General features: G+C 45.5%; 1 long non-coding RNA gene across 2 annotated transcripts; it reads left to right on the plus strand.

Moving 5' to 3' along the window:
• Positions 1-3,481: 3,481 nt before the first annotated feature.
• On the plus strand, positions 3,482-17,283 carry LOC132527424 (uncharacterized). Of its 2 annotated transcripts, XR_009542976.1 has the most exons (3): positions 3,482-3,960; positions 4,079-4,244; positions 15,185-17,283. It is a non-coding gene; the product is annotated as an uncharacterized LOC132527424 (long non-coding RNA). The 2 variants fall into 2 exon arrangements; XR_009542975.1 differs by having other exon boundaries at positions 3,482-4,244.
• The last annotated feature ends 3,268 nt before the right edge of the window (positions 17,284-20,551 follow it).

The following is a 20,551-nucleotide window of genomic DNA, read 5'->3' on the forward strand; positions in this document are numbered from 1 at the left end:
GTTCACGCAAGCCAGCACATGGGGCCGTAAACGCCTCTAAGTGAAATCTGACAGTTTGAGCACATTTTCAAGTGACTAATTCCTCAAGGGCAGAAATGGTGTCTAAATTGAAACCTTCACCTCCAAGTGGCTCTTCCCTGTGTGTGCCCTGCACATCCTTGTTGATTTGTTTCTCTCGTATCAGGGTGGGTCTCTGCTTGACAACTGGGGTCCACATTTAGCCAAGCAGCTGCCCATTGGCGTCTAAAGCCTCCGATTCATAGTTCTGGCAGCATCTCAAAGGATTTATTCTTATCATCCCATGATTTCATTATTATTATTATCGCCCTTATGAAATGCCATAGCTGAGCCCACTACAGAGCGTGAAGCCCATGTTTAACGTGGAACAGTCTGTTCTCTGCACGCCCCCCAGCAGTGAGGGATCTCCCCCCAGTTTCTGCTCACTTGGAGGGCTCTAAGAAGTGGCCTGCAGCCATGAAGAAGTCAGCCCGAGGAGTCCCTCCACCACCACTGCTCTGTCCCAGGGTCACCTTGGTGGGGAAAAGACCTTTCAAGGAAGGGGCTCTTTACCAACTGAAGCCAATTTACAATGTGATAAAAAGAGCACAGAGCTGATCCGGGGATGCCAGTTTTGTGAATGAGGGCAAGTCTCTTTGCCAACCTGGGCCTTGGATTTCTCATATTTTCTTTTTTTTTTTCTTTTTTATAAATTGAAGTATAGTCAATTTACAATGTTTTGTTACTTTCAAGTATACAGCAAAGTGATTCGGATATATATACACACATATACATACATATATATATTCTTTTTCAGATTCTTCTGCAATATAGGTTATCACAAGATATTGAGTACAGTCCCCTGTGCTGTAGGATTCCTCATATATTAAATGAGGTAACCAAGTGAGATTATTTTGAAGATTAATCTTGAGGATAATTCTGCTCAGACAGCTCTAGTTTTACCCTTTTCCTGGATTCTGGAGATTTCCACAAGGAAGAGCACCTCACCGGCAGAGATCTCAGGAAAAGAGCCTCCCCACTCCTCACTCCCGTTAAAAACCAACCTGGTTTATGTGACTGAATCACTGGCTGTACACCAGAAACTAACACAACACTGTATATCAACTAGACTCCAAGAAAAATAAATAAATAAAATTTAAAAACCAACCTGGTTTAAACGAGACTTTAGGGCAAACAAAAGTAGCTCTTTACCAGGGAAATCAGAATTCCTCACCTAAAATGTACTAAGGTTAAATAAATATAAACAAACAAATAAATAAATAAATAAATTTATCAGGAGTCCAAAGATTTGGATTTCAGGCCAGCTTTTTCAGTAACTAGCCAGGTAGCCCTCAGCAAGGCCCCTCTTTGCTCTGTACCTCCGATGGCTCATCCTCCCAGTTCAAATAGCTATACTTCTCTGACTTACCTACTGCAAATAGTCTTTGAGGCCCACAAGAAAATGTGGCTTGAAAATGTGAAGTATAACCCTCTATCCAGATAAGTCATGAAATGAAGGTCACTTCCCTCCTTTGACCCGAGATAAATCTCAGAAGAGCTAAAAGACTGATGCAATGTTAAAAAGATGCTTAGCTCCCATCGGTGGGGTGGCTGGTGGGTTTATATTTTGTTGTAGAGTTTTAGCAAACCTCTTTATCCAGTCTGATTTACAAGCATTCTTAGGAGCCCACTGTATGCCTTACCTTTTGCTGGAGATGAGACGAAATCAAAATAAGAATAAATTTGACCTTGAGGAGTTTACAGCCTTGTAAATTCAAGACTTGCACACATACCAAAAAAAAAAATTGTGAAACAAATTTTAAAACAGTATAATGACACATTAAACTGTATATAGGCCTATAACAAATGAAGCGTCCAGCCAAATTGGGATCTGAGCCTTCAGCAAGGGGAAAGATTGGTGTTAACCAGAGTTTGGGGCAGGCTCGTGAAGGAGACAGAACTGGAGACAGACTGGAAATGAGTGAGAGAGCAGTTTTCTATATTTATAACAGTAGACCTTCAATACCAATGCCAGAATTAAATAAGAAACAGAATTTTAATATTTACGGTTTGGAGAGAAATGTTTATTTCTCTCTATATTCAATAGCAACAGATTTCAGACCATGGTTTTTCAGATGTTAATTCTCAAAGAATCCATATATATTTAAGTTGTAGAAATCATAACACTATAGCAATTATTCTTTTCTCCTTTTAAAATTAAGGTACCTAGGTCTTCCCTGGTGGCGCAGTAGTTGGGAGTCCGCCTGCCGATGCAGGGGACACGGGTTCGTGCCCCGGTCTGGGAAGATCTCATATGCCGCGGAGCGGCTGGGCCCGTGAGCCATGGCCGCTGAGCCTGCGCGTCCGGAGCCTGCGCTCTGCAACGGGAGAGGCCACAACAGTGGGGGGCCCACGTACCGCAAAGGAAAATAAATAAATAAATAAATAAAATAAAATAAAGGTACCTATAAGGTGTGGGCCAAAGGAACTTTTTTAAAAATTGAGATCTCCTACTATGAGTATATTTGTTCTGTGTCCAAGGCTGCCCCCAGGCTGACCACTTACAAAGCACTGGATCTGGCCACTGGTTAATTAGGACTTTCTGAGCACACTCTGTACATTCCTGCTTCCATGCCTTTGCTTAAGCGCTTGCCCCTCTGGGAAAGCCCTTCCCTCACCTCTCCAGGTATGTCAGCCCTCCCCACCTTCAGGACCCAGGTGAAACCCAACATCCTCCAGGAAGCGTTCACAACCTGGTCCCTCATTCATCAATCCCTGTTTCTGAACGCCGATAGCACTTATTTTCTGTACTGTCAGTTTGCGGTTATCATATTCTTTTCTGTGTGTGTATATTTTTCCAGATACAGGTCCTATCCCCAAAAGAACCTTAGGTCTCTCAAGTCAGGAAACATAGACGCTTGTTTGTAATACCAGTGCTTTCTACTGAATATATTCGGCAAGCACTACTACTGAGTATAGATGAATGAGCGTCTCGTCAAGTCCCCAGCTAGCCACCTTTTCCCTAAGTCCACTACTAACACCCACCCATTTGAAAAGTGGCCAAAATCAGTTAGAGACAAGCTAAAAGGACTGTATCTGAGGTGGCATATATTGACATCACCTAAAAGAAACCTAGTGTCGGGAGATGGGGATTCATTCGCTTGAAAAAACTTTCTGTCCTTAGTCTTTAAAATAATAGATGCATCATTTCAGTGTATTCCATAAACGGAAGCATGACTATAGATTGGTCTATCTGAGAAAGGATTTAGCAACGGGCATTTCTCCTTGCGAAGGGACAGCTGAAGAGGTGTCATTTAACAGCTTTCAGAGGCCCGTCACTTCAGTGATTGAGGTGGACAGAAGGCATGGACATGACCAAGGCCCTTAAAAGACACAAACAGGTGGGAGAGCGTGCTGGGGGTGGGCGGAGGGCTGGAGGGTACAAAAGGAGGAGGCTGGCCTTTCGAGAGCAGAGACAGAGAAGGCAGAGGGCGAGGCTGCCCCGGGAACAAGAGGAGAGGGGGCAGCAGAGGAGGTCCCATCTAGGCAGGACACAATGAGAGGTGAAGCTAGAAAAAAGGACAGAACTAAAGGGATGAAGGACAAATGAGTGGACTGGACACAAATAGGGAGAAAAGATGGACGGTCAGGATAGGGAAATCACCCAAAGGAAAGACAAAGAGGATTTCTCTGTGTGATTACACGGATAGTGATGAAAAAGATACGAGTGAAAAGAAAGGAAGGAAACGGGAAAAGGGAAGTAGTAAGGAGACAAAATAAGGAATAAAGTGCATAGGACCGGCTAAGTGGTTAGAAAGTCACCAGGCGGTTCGGCTGAGTGGGAGAAGCACCATAGCCAGACCCAAAAGGTCTCCATCAGAAAGACGGAGGCAGGCAATTTAAGCAGCTGGCTCCTGAGGTAAAAATGAAAAAAAAAAAAAAAAAAAAAACAAGATGGAAAAGGTGAGAAGCAGGAGAGGGAAAACCCAGAGGAGACACTGGCCCAGAAACCTTTTTAACTTTCTGTAAAATCTTCAAGGCCCCAAACTAGGCCAAGATTCTGACTGACATTTCTCACCAGCTGCTGTTTCCTTGAGAGAATTCTGACAGCAAGGCATAGAAATGCAAGCCAACACTGCTAGCTCTGGAGGAAAAAAAAAATCCATGCTCTAAACACCTCCACGGGGCTGAAGGCTGCCAGGGAAAAAGGCACACAGAGGAGGGACCCGCCGGCGACTTTTCCCCAGGTAGGTACTGAGCTGCTCCCACGTGGGGCTTTCTCCTCTAACTGTCCTCTGGCCGTTCCTGCCTTGCCCATCTGTCTTTCTCTCTTTGTGCATTTTGGGGAAGCCCTGCGGGCAGCCTGCTTCTGTCATCTGAAGCCAGCTCCGCAGTGTCTACAGAAGCAGGTGAAGCTTCCCGTCTGCATCCCACATGGGCAGGGGAGCATCGCTGGGATCCAGCTCCATCAGGCAGAGCTAGGCAAGGGGAAGTGGATGAGAGAAATCACCCCAGCCCGCATGATTGGTGTGTGGGAATGACTTGTCGGCTGGTCCTGACAGTGAACTTGATTCTGTGTGCTGGGGCTTGAAGCAAAAGCAAAGGGGAAGGGGGAGGGTGGGTGTAAAAGACAGAGGGACGATGAAGAGGGGAGAGATTTCACAGTCGCCTAGGGGCTGGTCCATGACCTAAAGAAGAGCTAGGGTTTGGGGAGTGAGGGATGAGACTTGGACAGCACTTGACCTTGAACTTTCAGCTTGCCTTTTCAGTGCCTTGGTTAAATATTTTGAACGTGTGTTGAAATTTTCTTCAAAGCAAAACAAAGGAATTTATTTCTAATCTGTCATTTATCTCAAATAATTGTTGAATGGCAGTAGTTTCTTCTGATGACCCCCACAGACGTCCCCACTACGACAATGTGAAATGTTACATCTTTTTTAAAAACTAAGAAACGAAGTCCCTGCGCAATGTATTTCTTTGGAAAACTAGGACAAGAACCAGATTCTCTAATGTGTTCCCTGGATCTTAAGCATTTCTTAATCCTCACTCAATCTAATAGGTGCACTTAAAAAAAAAAAGTAAAAGATTTTGGAGCTAAAGAGTTTTATCAATATTCTGTACTGTTATATTATCATTATGATCCCTCTGCAAATACAATTTGAGGTCATGTGAGTCAGTGGACCCACTACTGAGCTACCTTCTCAAGAAAAACATTCACATCATTTGATATCCATTCTTCCTCAAACCCCATCTGAAGTTTACTGGTAAGACTGGAAGCCAAAGGGATGGTCTCCAGTTGTGTACAACCCCTCAAGCTGAAAACTCTTAGTAACTTAGTAACTTCACAGGCCGGGCTCCTCTCTTTGAAGTGTTGCCTGTCTGTCTGCACCCTCGTTGGTGAAAGTTCCTACAACTGCACCCCTGAACAGAGCTCACAGCTTCCTGGCTTCTGGGTGGCCTTACTTCTTTTCCTCACCTCCGCATTTTAAGGAAGCTCAGAATGTAAGGGCTGATTCCTTGCCCTTGAATAGTTCAGCGTCAGAAACCTTGAACCACAGCAATGGTTCTCCAAGTGTGGTCCCCAGACCAGCGGCATCAAAATCACCTTGCTAGAAATGCCAAGTCTTGATCCCACCCCAGACCTACTGAACCAGACACTCCAGAGGTGGGGCTGGCATTCTGTGCTTTAGCCTGCCCTCCAGGGAACTCTGATACACCAAATTCGAAGGTTAAGGTTTTTTAAAAGTGCTGTTTCCTTTAACACAGAGCTCAGATCTCCTTACAGGTGGGAGTCTGGTTGCCTACAGGGCTGTCACTTCTAAAAGAGACCCTTCCACAAACAACCACCTCTGGGTCAGTGTCTTGTGTCCTTCAGCTGCAAAATAGGAATATTTAATAAAAGTTGCTTGTTACAGCACTGAGAACAATGCCTGTGCACAGTAAGTATAGCAGTGGTGGTGGTTTTATCTGCTATACCCTTACTGTGCAAAAGGCCTTCACCGAGTGATGTGGGAAATCAAAAACAAAGCAGTCAGGTCCCAGCCCTCTTTTTGAGGAAATGTGTGCATTACACGTACCCAAGGATTCCAACAGCAGGGTAAGATGTGACATGTGCCCAAGGATAGGTAAAAACAATAGAAACAAAGGAGAGGAAGAGGGGCAACTGGGAGAAAACTTGGTAGAGAAAGTGTCTTTTGAACTGAGACTTAAAAGAGAACTTTTAACTAGTGAAGATGGGCAAAGGGAAAGGAACATTCCAGGTGGAAGCTGAGAATAGGGAACATGGAAAAGATAAGACATCAGTGGCCAGGTGTGGACCACAGGGCCTGCTCCCCTTTCTGTTACTAATATGTTAACTGTTCATGTGATGGAAAGGGATCACCTATTTGTCATCATATTTGCAGAAATTCTTCCTTTAATCCAAACTAAATAATTTTCCTCGGACTGCTGTGAAATGAGTCCTTTCCAGTATTAATGACTTCATTACTTTAGTATCCACATCTCTCTTTCTTGTTTATTATTAGGTCAATGTTTTTCAAATTCTTCTGCCCGCTTGCAATGGGATAAATTGGGAATAGCTGCAAAAATGCAGATTCCTGAGTCCCGGCCCACGTGGCTTCTCTCAGCAGCTTTGAGGACAAGTCGGAAGAATCTGCATTTTGACAAACTCCCTTGAGATTCTAACGTTCACTCAAGTTTGAAAGTAGCTCTCCCAGATCTGTTCTTTCCCAAATTTGCTGAGCATAGAAATCACCTACGAGTGTTTGTTAAAAATGTGGATACCTGGCCATTCCCATGGAGATTCCAATTCTGTGGCTCTGGGATGTAGAGAACAGGGGTTTAAATAAGCACCTCTGTGGCACTAGGATCAGGTTAGGTTGGGATATACAGCGTATTAAATGAATGTGTGTTTGGGGTTGGAGAGGTCCTTCAAATCCTAGGTTAGACATTTATCAGCTGTGTGATTTAGCTGAGTTTCTTAACCGCTCTACGCCTCCAAATTATCTAATCTGCTGGAGTCCGTTTCATCCTGTGTAATGAAAGGTACTTCACAGAATGGCTGGAAGCATAAATAAGTAAATGGCTTAGTATAATGTTGGCTCTCTCTCATCCCCTTGCCCCAGCCTCCCAAGTCAGGGCTCAGCTCTCCAGCTCTGATGAGAAACAGGGCAAGAATGCCACCAAAACTCATCTCTGCCGAGAAAGGTGGCAGGGTGCCCACAGGGAGAGAAGATGGGCTTTTGGAGCTGGCCTTGCTCTTAGCTGCCCCTGGGAAGTTAAAATGCGACTCATGCCCATGCTGGAATCAACATTCAGAACTGGGCAGTCCTCTAAAAATAGCAAGATGTCTGGCTGAGTCTTTGGAAAAATAAGGTTCTATCCCAACACGTTACCCAGGCTTGCCTTAAAAGGAGGGGCCACTGCTTTATTTTCTACCTCCTCAGCCAGATGATGGTAAGCCCCAAATAATTTGGCTTGTGCCTCGGTGAACTCCAGAACAGATTCTGTTTCATGGACAGCCACCAAGAACACCAGCAGTCATATTCCCGGGTGGGTGCGTCTGTGGGGACCACTCCTCCTGCAGATACTAGAAGGCTCCTAATCTCCATAAAAGCATGAAATTTTGGTTACATTTTAAGAAACTATTAGGCCTTTCTATGGGGCAGAGAAGGGATAGGGAAAACTAAGATGTCTATATTCGAAATTCAGAGAGTGAGATGGGGCGATTTTCCTTCAATCTTGCTTTCCTGTCCTCATCCAGCAAAGGGCTGACTAACTAAGGTCAGCTCTGTCATCAGAGAGCAAGGCCTTGCGGTCAATAAGGGGACAGTCTGAGCATCTCACCATTTATATCTTTTCCTAAAGGTCCTGACAATGAGACTGGAGCCCTGGATATTCAGCACCTCTATCGATTCTTGTCAGAAATGATACTGACGAATTCCTTTCCTTAACAAATCTTTTTCAAACATATGAAATTATTAAAAATTGGGTTTTTTAAAAAAGGGAAACCAAAATTGTGAAATATTTTTGAAAATATTTAAGCTTTCCCAAATATCTTAGAATCACCCCTTGTACAACTGTCACGTAAATGAAATTCTTTAAAGTAGGTCGAATATAAGGACCTCCATGGTGTGGGTAGTTTCAGTTGCCGTATTAATTAATAATAATTAATATTAAATATATATTAAATAATAGTAACAAGAGTGACAGAGACCATTTATTAGACTTCTAATACTGTGTTCATGGCACTTTACATGAATCTATATCATTGAAGCCTCCTGTTGAATAAGTATTATTATAGTCACTTTACAGGTGAGGAAACAGGCTCAGAGAGGTTAAGTAGCTTGCTCAGGGTCACAGAGCCAGAACGCACAGATGGCCAAGCCATGCTCTTCCTCCCCATACCCCTCTGCCACCAATAATCTTGACGATTACATTGTCTATCATTTAGACCTCTCCCTGTCTTAACCCGTCCTTGATTTTTCCCAAACCCAGGAGTCTTTCTGAGGACCATTCATGGGAAATCACCATCCTCACTTCCCTGTCACACTGTATCTGAGACATTTATGTTCAAATACTGCTTGGTGAAAGAAATAGGAAAGAACTATAATTTCTGCTTATGCTTTTGATGCTACCTTAACCGTTACTTAAGTTCTGAGTGTTTTTAAATGGAACTTAATTCTCAAGAACAAGGGAAATTTAAGGCTTCTAATCAACTGTCTGACTACAGGACAGAAGCAGGGAAAAATAAATCTTGTTTTCAATAACATGTTGAGTGACATTTTATATGGCCATCAACCTGTTCTCCTAAGAAACTCAAGACTCTCCACATGTGTTATCTCATTAATCTTTAACCCACCCTGTGATGGGCAGATGGGGTTACACAACCACTACAGGAATGAGGGAGAGAAGGGTAGTGATTTCACCAACATCACAGAGCACACCCATGGCCACTTAACACACCATACCTCCCCATCCTTCCTACTAACACCACCAGCCAAAGTCACAGGACACTGCTGTATCAATGTCCCTTGCCCTGTGCAAAACTCAGAGAAAGTTGTCTTTCTATTCCCATGCTAGATTTTTTCCTCTCATTTATGCCTGGTCTGAAATGTTTTGATTTTACTGCAGCTGTTTGTTTTGTTTTATTTTTCCAGCCTTCCTTTCACTTTGTTTCCTCATCTGTTTCATGAATTTCCTTCCTAGCATCTTAAGTTAGATGACGTGGGAAAGTAAGATGAGACTCAAAACAATCAAGTAATTAGTTACTAAAAGTTTATTGTTGGTTTTTTTATGCAAAATTTGAAGTGAACTTTTATGTAATCTTTTGACCACATGAGGTTGGGCTTGACAAAAGGACAAAATAATTCACACCCAAATGCTGGGGACAGTCTCAAGGGAGGGTTAGCACGGTCTTGGTTATCTCACATCATTTCTTGGGAAATCGATTTCTTTTGTATCCTTACGTGAATTAATCACCTTCTGGACCTCAGCTGGCTTATGAATGGTGGGTCCCTTAAAGCTGGCTCTTTCTAGTTCTTGGGACCAAAAAACTTAGTCTCTCTCATCTGTGCAAACCTGAAACTCACACTTTGGAGATCTCGATGTGACAGATTTAATGGGTTAAAATGAACCTGTACTCAGCTCTAAGTTCTCTGGTTCACTGGAAGAGGTGAGACATTTTAATCTTCTCAAAGGCACAGCTACATCGTCTCCTTGGCCCCTCTGCTTCTCCTCGCCACCAGCCCCTGTTTTTGATGGACCGCCGCCCCCAAACTTGGGGGCGGAAGATCAACCCCACATTCTCACTCATACTAAGCCTGCACTTGACTATGGGGGACAGATGTGTTTTCACAACAGAAGCTGATACATAGCCCTTGGATTGGATTAAATGAGTTACTGGATGATTCCTGAGGTCAGCCAGAAAGATTTTGACTTGGGTACCTAGGACATTTTCCTGAGAAAAAGTGTGATTCCTAAGCCACCAGTATCACCAACACCTCAGAGGCAGAGCTGCAGAAGAATAAATGTTCACAGAGTAGAAAACCCATAGACATTTTCTTCCCTTGCTTCCCTCTGAACTCTCACCTTCCAAGCCTATCTCCATGGGCTGATCCAAGACTGTTCCTCCAAGCTGATTAGTTTTTTTTTTAAAGAATTACCATTTACATATATGTAAACCAATTCATTTCTACGACACTAATCTGTAAAACCAGATAAAAGTAATGGCTATTTCATAGAGCAGAGAAGATTCAAGGAATTTGTCAAACACCAAAAATCATCCCTGTCATGCTTGAAAGAAATTTTGTCCTTATTTTTATTACTTTTATTGTATGTCATTGACTGCCCCTGTCAGTGCTGTAAGTCCCAAACCTTCTTTGGGGTGCAGTTCTTCCCTTGGCTTCCTCCCTGCTTCCTGGCAGAGTATCAGATCCTCTGAAGCTGAAAACCCCATCTCCCTCCAGCCAGGGGTGGCCTGTCCAGACCCCGGGTGGCTCCCCAACTGCCAGCGTCCCTCACTTCTCTGAGGCTCGGGCCTCACAGATCGTAGGGCTGGTGATGGGGAAGGGGGAGCAGAAGCCGAACAAAGAGATCCTTCCCACAATGAACAATGGTGCTTGGAACGCTGCGTGGCAGCTGCCGCCCATCAACTGCGCCCAGGACAGACATACAGCAGGACGCACAGGAGAGCCTGGCGCGCTCTAAGCCAGGGTAGTTCACTGTGCACGTGCAGAGTAATTCTCTGTCGAATGCTCTCTCTCTCCTTCTTTCTTTTTCTTTTTTTTTTTTTTAATTTTCCTTCATGGGATTCCAAACGTTAAAAAAGAATCACATTGAGCTTTGAAATATGAAATCATATTTCATACAAAGCCAAGGCAAATTAATAATAATAAAAGTTTGGATGCATTGTAAGTGCACCAAAATAAGCCAGAGGAACTTGGGTACCATTTATTTCTGAACAAACAGTAGGGGGAGGACGGGACCACCCCGCTCCCCAAAGCACCGCCATGCCTCACAACAGGATGGTTTGGCGGGGAATGATGGGACGGATGGCATGAGGAGCTTTCCCACCTAGAGGAGGAGGAGAGTGCGAGGGGCCCACATCTGAGATGCAGGGCTGCCTCTGGACGATGGAGGAAGCCAGGCGGGGGCCAAGACTGCTTCCCGAGGCCACATGCTTCTTTATATCCCCATACGGATTACTTTGCTATGGAATGTAAGGAAGTGTGTGGTTTCGGCGAGCGCCTCTCCGCGGCCCCATGGTCCCACCCAGAGCACCTGGTCCCCCTCTTCCTTATCCCGGCCTTGCGCCCGTGGGCATCCCTCACCGAGGGCTCCGAATCCCGCCTGGGGTCCCCCTGCCCCCCACCCCCTTCTCTCCCTTCTGAGGTTTCACCCTCTGCCCAAGGGTCAGGAACACTGATTGCTGTCGTCGAGACCCCTCTGTGGCCAGCCTCCCAGACCTAGCTTCTCATGCAGGCAGAGGCCACGTCCCCTGAAGGTTTGTCACAGGATCAGCCCTCGCCCTCCAAGTTCCTTCCTTCTGTCCGTTTGCTCCTGAAATGAGATGTTTCTACCAACCAAACTGAGCCGTAGTGTCTTCATACCCGGCTGCGTCACTTTCTTTCATAATCATCGGCGTCTAGGGCAGTTCGTGCATCTCCAAGGGCTCTCTTCGCAGGTGCTGTGAGGCTCAGAAGACTGCAGCCTAGTCACACAGCCAGTCCCCTGACCCTGCTCTGCTGTCTTTTCCTCTTCATGTCACAACCCCATCGCCAAGCGCTGCTGGATGAGCCTGTTTGCGGAAAAGGTCTGAGGCGCTAAAATAGTGATTTACTCATCCAGTTAGCTCAGTTCCTTTCTCTCCTCTTCCCTGAACCCCTGTGTTCCCAGCCCTGACACAAAGGGCCTGAGTCCACACCAGGAAGGAGTTGGACGTATGGAGGGAAACTCCGAGCATGAGGGGAGGCTGCGGTCCCCCAAGGCTCAGGCCATCAGCTACCCCAGCTCTGAGAAGGGTCTCCCTCCCTCACTGACGCCCAGCCCCAGGAGGGCTTCCTGCATCCCACAGCTCTGCTTCCTTCTTGTTAAGTGAGTGTGTGTGACATGATGGCTGGGACCACACTAAATTTATACTACGAGTTCTCAAGCAGAACCACAAGAGGAAACAGCACAGGATTTGATGGATATGTGCTGAGATGCACAGGAAGGGGCTGTAAAATGGAACTGAGAAGCAGCGGAACGAGGACCTGGGATGAGAAGAAAAGGGAAGAAGGAAGGGAAGGTCCGCCATGTTTACACAGCAGACAGCAGGTGAAGGCTGAGTGGCCGGCAATGAAGAATGCCATCCCCACTGGGGGCCACACCCAGAGCACAAGAGGCTGGACCTCTCTCCGGGCTGCAGCAGCACAGGTGACATCACCCACCTACCTCTTCCAGACACCAGGCCGTTGACTAACACCCTTCAAGGGCAGCCAAACTGGACTCCTTGAAAACTGGGGAAAACTTAGAAGAATGTGGGAGAATTACAAAGATGGGGCAGCTACAGAAACCTACAGCCTTAGATCAGCAGTTCTCAACTGGAGGTGATTTGGCCCCTCAGGGCACATTTGGCAATGTCTAGGGACATTCCTGGTTGTCACAACTAGGGGGTTCTATTGGCATCAAGTGGGCACAGATCAGAGGTGCTGCCAAACGCCCTACAATGCACAGGAAAGCGCCCACAACAGAGACTTATCCGCGTGTCAATATGCCGAGGTTGAGAAACCCTTGCTTTAGATAGTAGTGCTATGAACGAATAACGTCTCCGACACGGGCATATTATGGTATATTGTCTCCCAAAGAAAAGTACTGCCCTTCTTTTACAAATGTTGCTTTGTCTTTGAGCCTGTAAAATGGGCAGATGCCTCAAAGTTGTGCTTCTCTCCAGTGACAACCCTTCCCTTTTCTGAATCACGCCTGCTCCATAATAGTTTTCCTTTTCCTTCCCTGAGATTGATTTCATGTCACCTGCTCAGGAACTGGGGGCGTGATGTGTGGGAGGGGCAGGACGTGAGTGAAGAAGAGGGGAGAGATGATGAAGACCAGTGTCCTGAGTTAAAGACATTGCAACACCAGGGGCTTGAATGATGAGCTGGACACAAGTACTTTTTCCTCCTGGATGACCTCTGCCCCCACAGCTGCCTTCTCCTTCGCTCCCCAGGAGGAGCTGGAGGATGGCTGGGCTAGGACCAGGGTAGCCAGAGGAAGAGCTGGTGAGCCCTGAGCGGCAGCCACAAGACACCTGTGTCACAGGTAGGAGGTGGAGGGTGAAGATGAGCTACTTGACTGCAGAGTTATAGGATGCCAGCCAAGGAGGAGGGGATTCAGAGCAAGAAAGATGCTTCAGTATCACTGTGCACAAACCATTCTAGAACCCAGCCACAGTGGGCGGGGGCCCCTGCTTCCCCGCCACCACCCTCACACCTGCCACTTCTCTGGTGCCTTGTTGAGCCCTTTGGTTTCTGGGGTGTCTTATTTATTCCAGGCAGTGCTCCCAAGCTGGGGTCTACCTGGCAGAGGTCTGCTAGGCTGGGTAAACCAGTTCTGCTTTTCCCGATCAGTGGTTTCCACAATTTCAGAGACCAAATGAAAATACTTGCAGCCAAAGGAAGGCAAGAATGTGAAGGAGAGGCTGGAGTTGAGAGAGAAACTCTGGGCCTCAGAAGCAGTGGGAATTGTCCCTAGGACTTTCCCACGACCCCTGAAAGTGTCCCCTGGGCCCCTTTCCTTTGTTTTCACTAAGCCTTACAACAGGTAGGTGCAGTAGGTACACTCCCCCACTGTACAGAGGCAGAAACTGAGGTTTAACTTCCAAAAAGCAAGAGAGCCAGGGAACATCAGTGGGATCTGAACCCAGGTAAGTGTGACTCCAAGGCCACCCTCCTGGCATTCCTTACACTCTCTTCAGATGAGGGAGAGGAAATAAAAGGGCAGGCAAAGCCCACTCCCAAGAACAAATTCCCGGCATCACTAAGAATATCCTTTCTTCCCCCACCTGTTCAAATGTATGGTGACGATAGCCAAGCCACCTTGCTGGGGAACGTCTCCTCCTTAATCAGCTCCCTGCCCCCTTGGCCGCACTTTCCCAGAAACACAGCGGAACCAGTGGGTGCATCTGCTCATCCAGTGGTCCTCAAACTTTAGCTGCATCAGACTCACCTGAAGAGCAGCTTTTACCAGATCTCAAACATCTCCCCTATGTTTGGGACTGGCAAATGTTGCTTTCCCTTTCCAAAGTCAACATACAGGTTCTTACGCACTGCACCCAGACTTCTTTAACATCTACAAGATTGAAAGATTTCCCCACATCCCTGGGGCAACCGTTTAGTCAATTCTGGCCATTTGTCAAAAGCAAACAACCTCAATGTCTATCACCTGGAGAATGACTAACAAGACTGAAGTACACTCATGCAGGAGAAAAATAATGAAAGTTAATAAATGATGGCTGCCATGAAACCTGGATAAATCTTACAGATATCATTTTATGTGGAAATACCATCACAGAAGAATACCTATGGTATGATACTATTATGTTAAAAAACAAGCAATATATTATTAAGGAATATATGCATAAATGGCAAAAACCATAAAGAAGAACAGTTAAATTGTAAGAAAAAAAGAGCTCAGAATAATAGTTACCTCTGAGGGGAAATTAAAGAGATAACTTGGGAAAAGCATTCAGAAAGCTTCAACAGTGTTGGTTTCACCAATTCTTTTTCTAAGGTAAACAGTTGTTTGTGGGTATCGATTTCATCATTATATATCGTAACTTACACATGTATTACATTCATTCTTTTATAAATATACAGTATTTGAATTAAAAATTATAAAATTTAATTTACTTTTAAAATTATAATGTAAGATATTCAAAAAATATACATCAAAATGTTAAATTTATTTTGGAAGATGGGAGGAGGGAAAATTGTGGGAAACTTTTATTTTCCATATTCTACAATTCTATATCATGTTAGTTCTCCACAATGTTCATATCTGAAAAAAGAATAAGGATCAAAGAAAAAAAAAAGTCATGCAATGCAAAATACAAATTATATATGGTTTTCACAAACCCTAAGAGAGAATATCATAGGAAAGGCAAGCTCTTGGGATCTGATTCATGCTAATGCCAGCTCTGTCTTTGTCACAGGCTTGGACCAGTGGTGCTCAGGACATACCAAGAATCCTCACCCTAGAGGCTGCAGTCAACTCCTACAGAAGCTGCCCCCTGCTCTGGCTGGTCAAACGGAACCAAGTCCGTCTTCCTGAGAGGTTTGGTCCCCTTCAACCAGCTACAGCAGGGCTGGCAAGGCCCAGTCCTTGGAGAAACAGAAGAGATTCATCTGTGGCTGAAGTTACCTACTAACGTTTCCCTTAAGAAAGCGACTCTGATTTTGTTATCACACTCTCATGCTTCCAGGAAGGGAGAAAAGGGGAGCCCTGGGTTCAAAAGTGAGCCAGATTTCCATGCTTAACACACAGAGCTCTGTGCCTATGTACCCACAACTAGAGCCACTCTTATGCTCTTGACATAAGAGTAAAGATTTTAGGATGGACTGTGGTTCAGCCCTGGGCCAGCCAAGGGACGAGCATGAGCCCCAGAAGACAGGGCCCCTGCTCAAAGGGCTAAGAGTCTAAGGAAAGAAACTGGACATATGAATAGGGCACAATTCAATGGAACTGCAAGTCATGGCAAGGCTGGTTCCAAGACATAATTGTGTTACACAGCCCACCAAATGTGTCTGGTACACTGTGTGCTATCAGGGCAGCCCAAAGAGCTATTCACTAACAAATTCACACGTAGCTCAGGTTCGCATCGGCAGAATGGGGATAATGATAATCATAGTACCCACCACATATGGTTTTATGTGGAATGGAATGAGAACACATGTAAAGGAGTTAGAAAGATCTCAGTAATTTTTACCTGCTATTAAAGAAGGGATCCTGACCTGCCTTCCAATTCCTCTCTCAAAATTTCTATCTTTGGGGCTTCCCTGGTGGCGCGGTGGTCGAGAGTCCGCCTGCCGATGCAGGGGACGTGGGTTCGTGCCCCGGTCCGGGAGGATCCCACATGCCGCAGAGCGGCTGGGCCCGTGAGCCATGGCCGCCGAGCCTGCGCGTCCGGAGCCTGTGCTCCGCAACGGGAGAGGCCACAACAGTGAGAGGCCCGCGTACCGCAAAAAAAAAAAAAAATTTCTATCTTTGACCGTGTTGCTCAGGGTGTGCCCAGGACTTAGCTGGGGTTACATTTGCTGATGGAATTCCAGAAGCCTGTGTTCACATGCTGTCCTCTGACACACATGTGGTCTCCTGATGTCCAGGGACCACAAAGTCTCCACCCAGGGAAGCTTATTTTGTGCTCATCTGCACGTGCCTAGGGAGTCAGGGAGACCGGGGTTTGAATCCTTCCCTTCTCGTTTATTAGCTCTGATGTAGCCTCCCTGGGCCTCAGTTAACATTGTGTAAACCTTCGTTTCCTCATTATTGTAAAATGGGGACAATAATACTTAGGGCTGATTGAAGGATTTTAAAAGGTAATGTTTATCAGGAGCCACATACAAGCCCCCAAGAAATGGCAGCTGGTGTTGTTTGGCTGCTGTACACAGCAACAGCTCAGAGAAAATGCTGTGTCCACGGGCACTCACAACTGGAAGGGCAAGACGAGATTTAAAACAAAAAAACAGAAAAACAAAAAAATCAGTAAAACCTCATCACAGGGTCATTTTATATTCCAACTATTAATTCTATATCATGTAGCATGCCTTCATTCTGGTATGTGTTACTAGTATGGAATAAGTTTTACTAAAAAGTAAATGCTTCGTGTATGAGACTGATCCTATTACCTTCAAGAAACATCCTGCCTAGAAAGCAAGCCCTCATCTGTGAACACTGTCAAGAAGCCAGTCTGAAACCACTGAGTATGTGAAGGCCATAGTGTATGGAGTTTAGACGTAGGGGCTGGAGCCAGACTGCCTGGGCTCAAATCCCAGCACCCTCACAGTGGCAGCTGTGCCACTTTGGGCAAATTGTTTGACCTCTCTGGGCCTGGGTTTCCTCATATGTAGAATGGGGATATTAGTGATAGTATCTACCGCATAAGGTTTGCATGAGAATGAAATGAAAATACATGTAAAGATATACAACTAGTGCTGGGTGCGTAATAAACTTTTAAGTCTTTATCTTTGACACTGTACCTGAAATGTTCCTGAAACTAAGTTGGTGTTCAATAAAAATTTATTTAATAAAAGATCGCCTTTATTTTTTTATTCTAAACACAAATATGAGATCATGTAATCTCTGGTTTGACTATTTCTGTGTATCTCTTTCAATACAGTGCACTGGTGCAAACACCGAGTTAAGGGTGGGATGCCCGCCAGCTGGCTCTGCGTCCCAGGTCTGCAGTGTGTGATGGAGCTTGCCCAAGAGTTAGATGTGCATCTCCGGGGGAGAGACAGTGGGGCCCTGGAGCACAGTGGCAGAGCACTCAGTCTCCTGGGAGCACAGAGGGTTAAACGACATGAGAACAAATGTGGCAAGGTCAAGTACTTACGTAACAAGGAGAGACCTTTGCAACCAGGAGAGCAGAGGTCATTTAGGTAGGTTAGACAGACAACAGCAGGTGCAGGCAGGAACACCTGCAGATTTGGAATTTTATGGCTAAAATACCTGATGAAACTGGACAGGATGTATCAGTCTAAGACTAAATAATATCTTCCTCTACGTTAGGAAGAAGGCAACCCACACACGGCTTGACTTGAAGGACACCCAGCTACTCCCACCTACTGGGTGGTTTTAGACGCATCTCCTTGTCCTTGGCAGGTCATAGGATTTCCAACAAGACTCAGAGAACACGGGGTAAATGTTACCATCTAAATCCACCCACCCTTGCCCTTGGTGAAGCCGAATCTGGTCTCTGTACCCCGACACCAAATTAAATCTAAGAGACAGAGGTATGGATAAAGTAGAAAAGAATAGCTTTATCGCTTTGCCAGGCAAAGGGGGCCACAGAGAGCTAATGCCCTCAAAACTATGTGTCCCAACCTTGACGGGGTAGTGAGAAGTTTTATAGCAATGTTTCAAAGAGGGTGTGATCAGCCTGTGGACGTTCTTCTGATTGGTTGGTGGTGAGGTAAGTGGGAGTCAGCCTCATCAATCCTCTGGTTCCAACTGGTCTGGGGTCTACATACTGGTGGGCAGCATAAGGTTAACTCCTCCTCCCTGGGGGTGTTGGGGGGGGCTTCACTATCTGCAAAACAGCTCAAAGATATTGTTGTGTGTATCCCTTGAGGGGGAATCAGGACCCTGCCTCAAGGCTGCACTATTGTTTCTTGACTGTTCCTCCCTTGTCTCTGCATCCCCTCCCTTCCTTAATTAGCAACTGTTTGAACCTGCTCATTGGAACTCAAGGAAGGTCTTGGAGGCTGAATGAAGCCTATTTCCTGTAATCAAGAAATGGGGGGACACAGAAAGGCTTTTGTTCCCAGGAGCCCCACAGGGTCCTGCTTGGTTTCATTGGCCACCCCATCTTTTTGGAAGCAGCTCTAGCCACAGGCTGCATCCAAACTCAGGATACCACACTGGTCCCTCGTGCTCAGCCCCTGAGAATACAATGGAAATTCACGTTTCAGTCAGATTTTCATAAAACCAGACGAGGAGCCAAAGTACCCCTGCTCCCACCACACTAAAAAGGAAGGAAGAACCCTTAAGAAAGCACCTGTGTAACAGGGAAGAGCCAATTGTGATTCCATGTTGGATCTGTTTCTTCGACTTTAACCTTTGCTTTTTGTTGCTTTTGTTATTATAATCACACATAATGGCCTGCCTCAGGGAACCCTGCCCCTCTGCCTGAATGTTAAACTAAAGTGCCTTTGTTCAGCTCACAGGGAGACAATCTGACCCTGCCCACGTGTGAACGGCTGGAGAAGAGAAGAAATTAACACATCCCCTCCCCGCTGCTGGCCAAGCCAGGCAAAACTAATGGCCTTTTCACTTTACTTCCTCACCTCCTCCCCCTCTCTGTTCTATAAAAGAAACTGGCATCCAGACCCCAATAAGATGGTTTTGGGGGGACCCTAGTCTGCCATCTTCTCTGTCTGCCGGTTTTCCGAATAAAGTCTACTTTCTTCAACAACCTGTCTGCCGATTTATTGGCGTGTCGTGCGAGCAGAGCGAGCTTAGACTCGGTGACACGTGTTTTCTGGTAAGTTTCAATGGACTTGGCATCTTTGTCCAAAAGTCCCCCAAGACCAGACAGCGTGTTAGTCAGGAATCAAGCTCAGTCAGAGGCAGGCATCGTGCCTCAGGGCTGTGCTTGCGCATCCTGCCATGACCCCTTTTCAGGGCAAAATCTAGGTTAAGCCACTCAAGCGGGGCATGTGGTTTTGCTCTTGCTGCTGCGTCCCTTTGTGTGTGTTCCTGTACAATCATCATTCCTGTGCCAGGAAGAGGCGGCACATGACAACGTCACAGTGATCAAAATTGACAACTCTAGGTCACCTTCAAAATGGCTCCCAGGCCCACCTCCGGCAAGCGGGAAGCGTTATCTCTACAAGTGACACCACAATAGCAGAAAGTGCTGACGCTGCTCTTCCCCGGGAGGAGTTGATGGGAAATAGTGCTGGGGCCATCTATCATGCAGGAATTCGGAACAAACGGAAAAATCCCATTAGGTGAAGCTCATCACAGATTTTCTTTTTGATGATAATTCCCAGTGCCGGCAAGCCCTTGGCCAACAGGCCACCTTGTATTGCTGTGTGGAGTGAATACTGGTATATACTCGTTAGAGTATAGTTTATTCATACATATTCATGGAGGATGCTATTATTTTCTCTACTCTGAATCCTCCCTTCCTGTTAATAACTGTCTCTCTTCCTTGGCCATTCTTCTTAAGATTCCTGCTCCACCCCACTCACCAGCTTTCTATGAGAACCTTTCCTGATCACACACTGCTATCAGATCTAAGCAATCCTAGTGTGCCCTTTTGTGGGACTTTGACTTGAGGTCTATAAAAATCAGGGATGCATTTCCTTGGAGAGCTCAGATGGAAAGATGTGACGCTCCACAACAGGTCCCAATATTTCCCTGTAGTGTTCGGTAAGAGAGATGAACCAATTACATAAAAAGAAACCAAAGATAGGAGAGATACAGATTCCTGGAGCCACTTAAGTCCTGCACCTACTCATTCCCAAGGCCCAGTTCCTATAACCTGTATCCCTTTTTACCAAAGGTACTTTTAACACTGAAATTCTGTCACTTGGACACAAAAGGATCCTAATTCAAATGCACACCCTTTGACTTAGGAGTTTATTCTAAAGCTATATTCTTTAGTGGCAAAAGCAAAATAACACGATCCATTTTTGTTTAAAAAAAATACATCTATGTATATGTTGAGAAAATATGGAAGAATCTAGGACAAAGGTCAGTAGTAAATAATTTCCAGATGGTGGAGCTTGGGTGTGGTTCTCTGAATTTTCTAAATTTTGCCCAGTGGGTATGTATTACTTATATAACCAAAAAT

The sequence above is a fragment of the Lagenorhynchus albirostris genome, chromosome 10 (genome assembly GCF_949774975.1).
Source record: "Lagenorhynchus albirostris chromosome 10, mLagAlb1.1, whole genome shotgun sequence".
Taxonomy (NCBI): Eukaryota; Metazoa; Chordata; class Mammalia; order Artiodactyla; family Delphinidae; genus Lagenorhynchus; species Lagenorhynchus albirostris.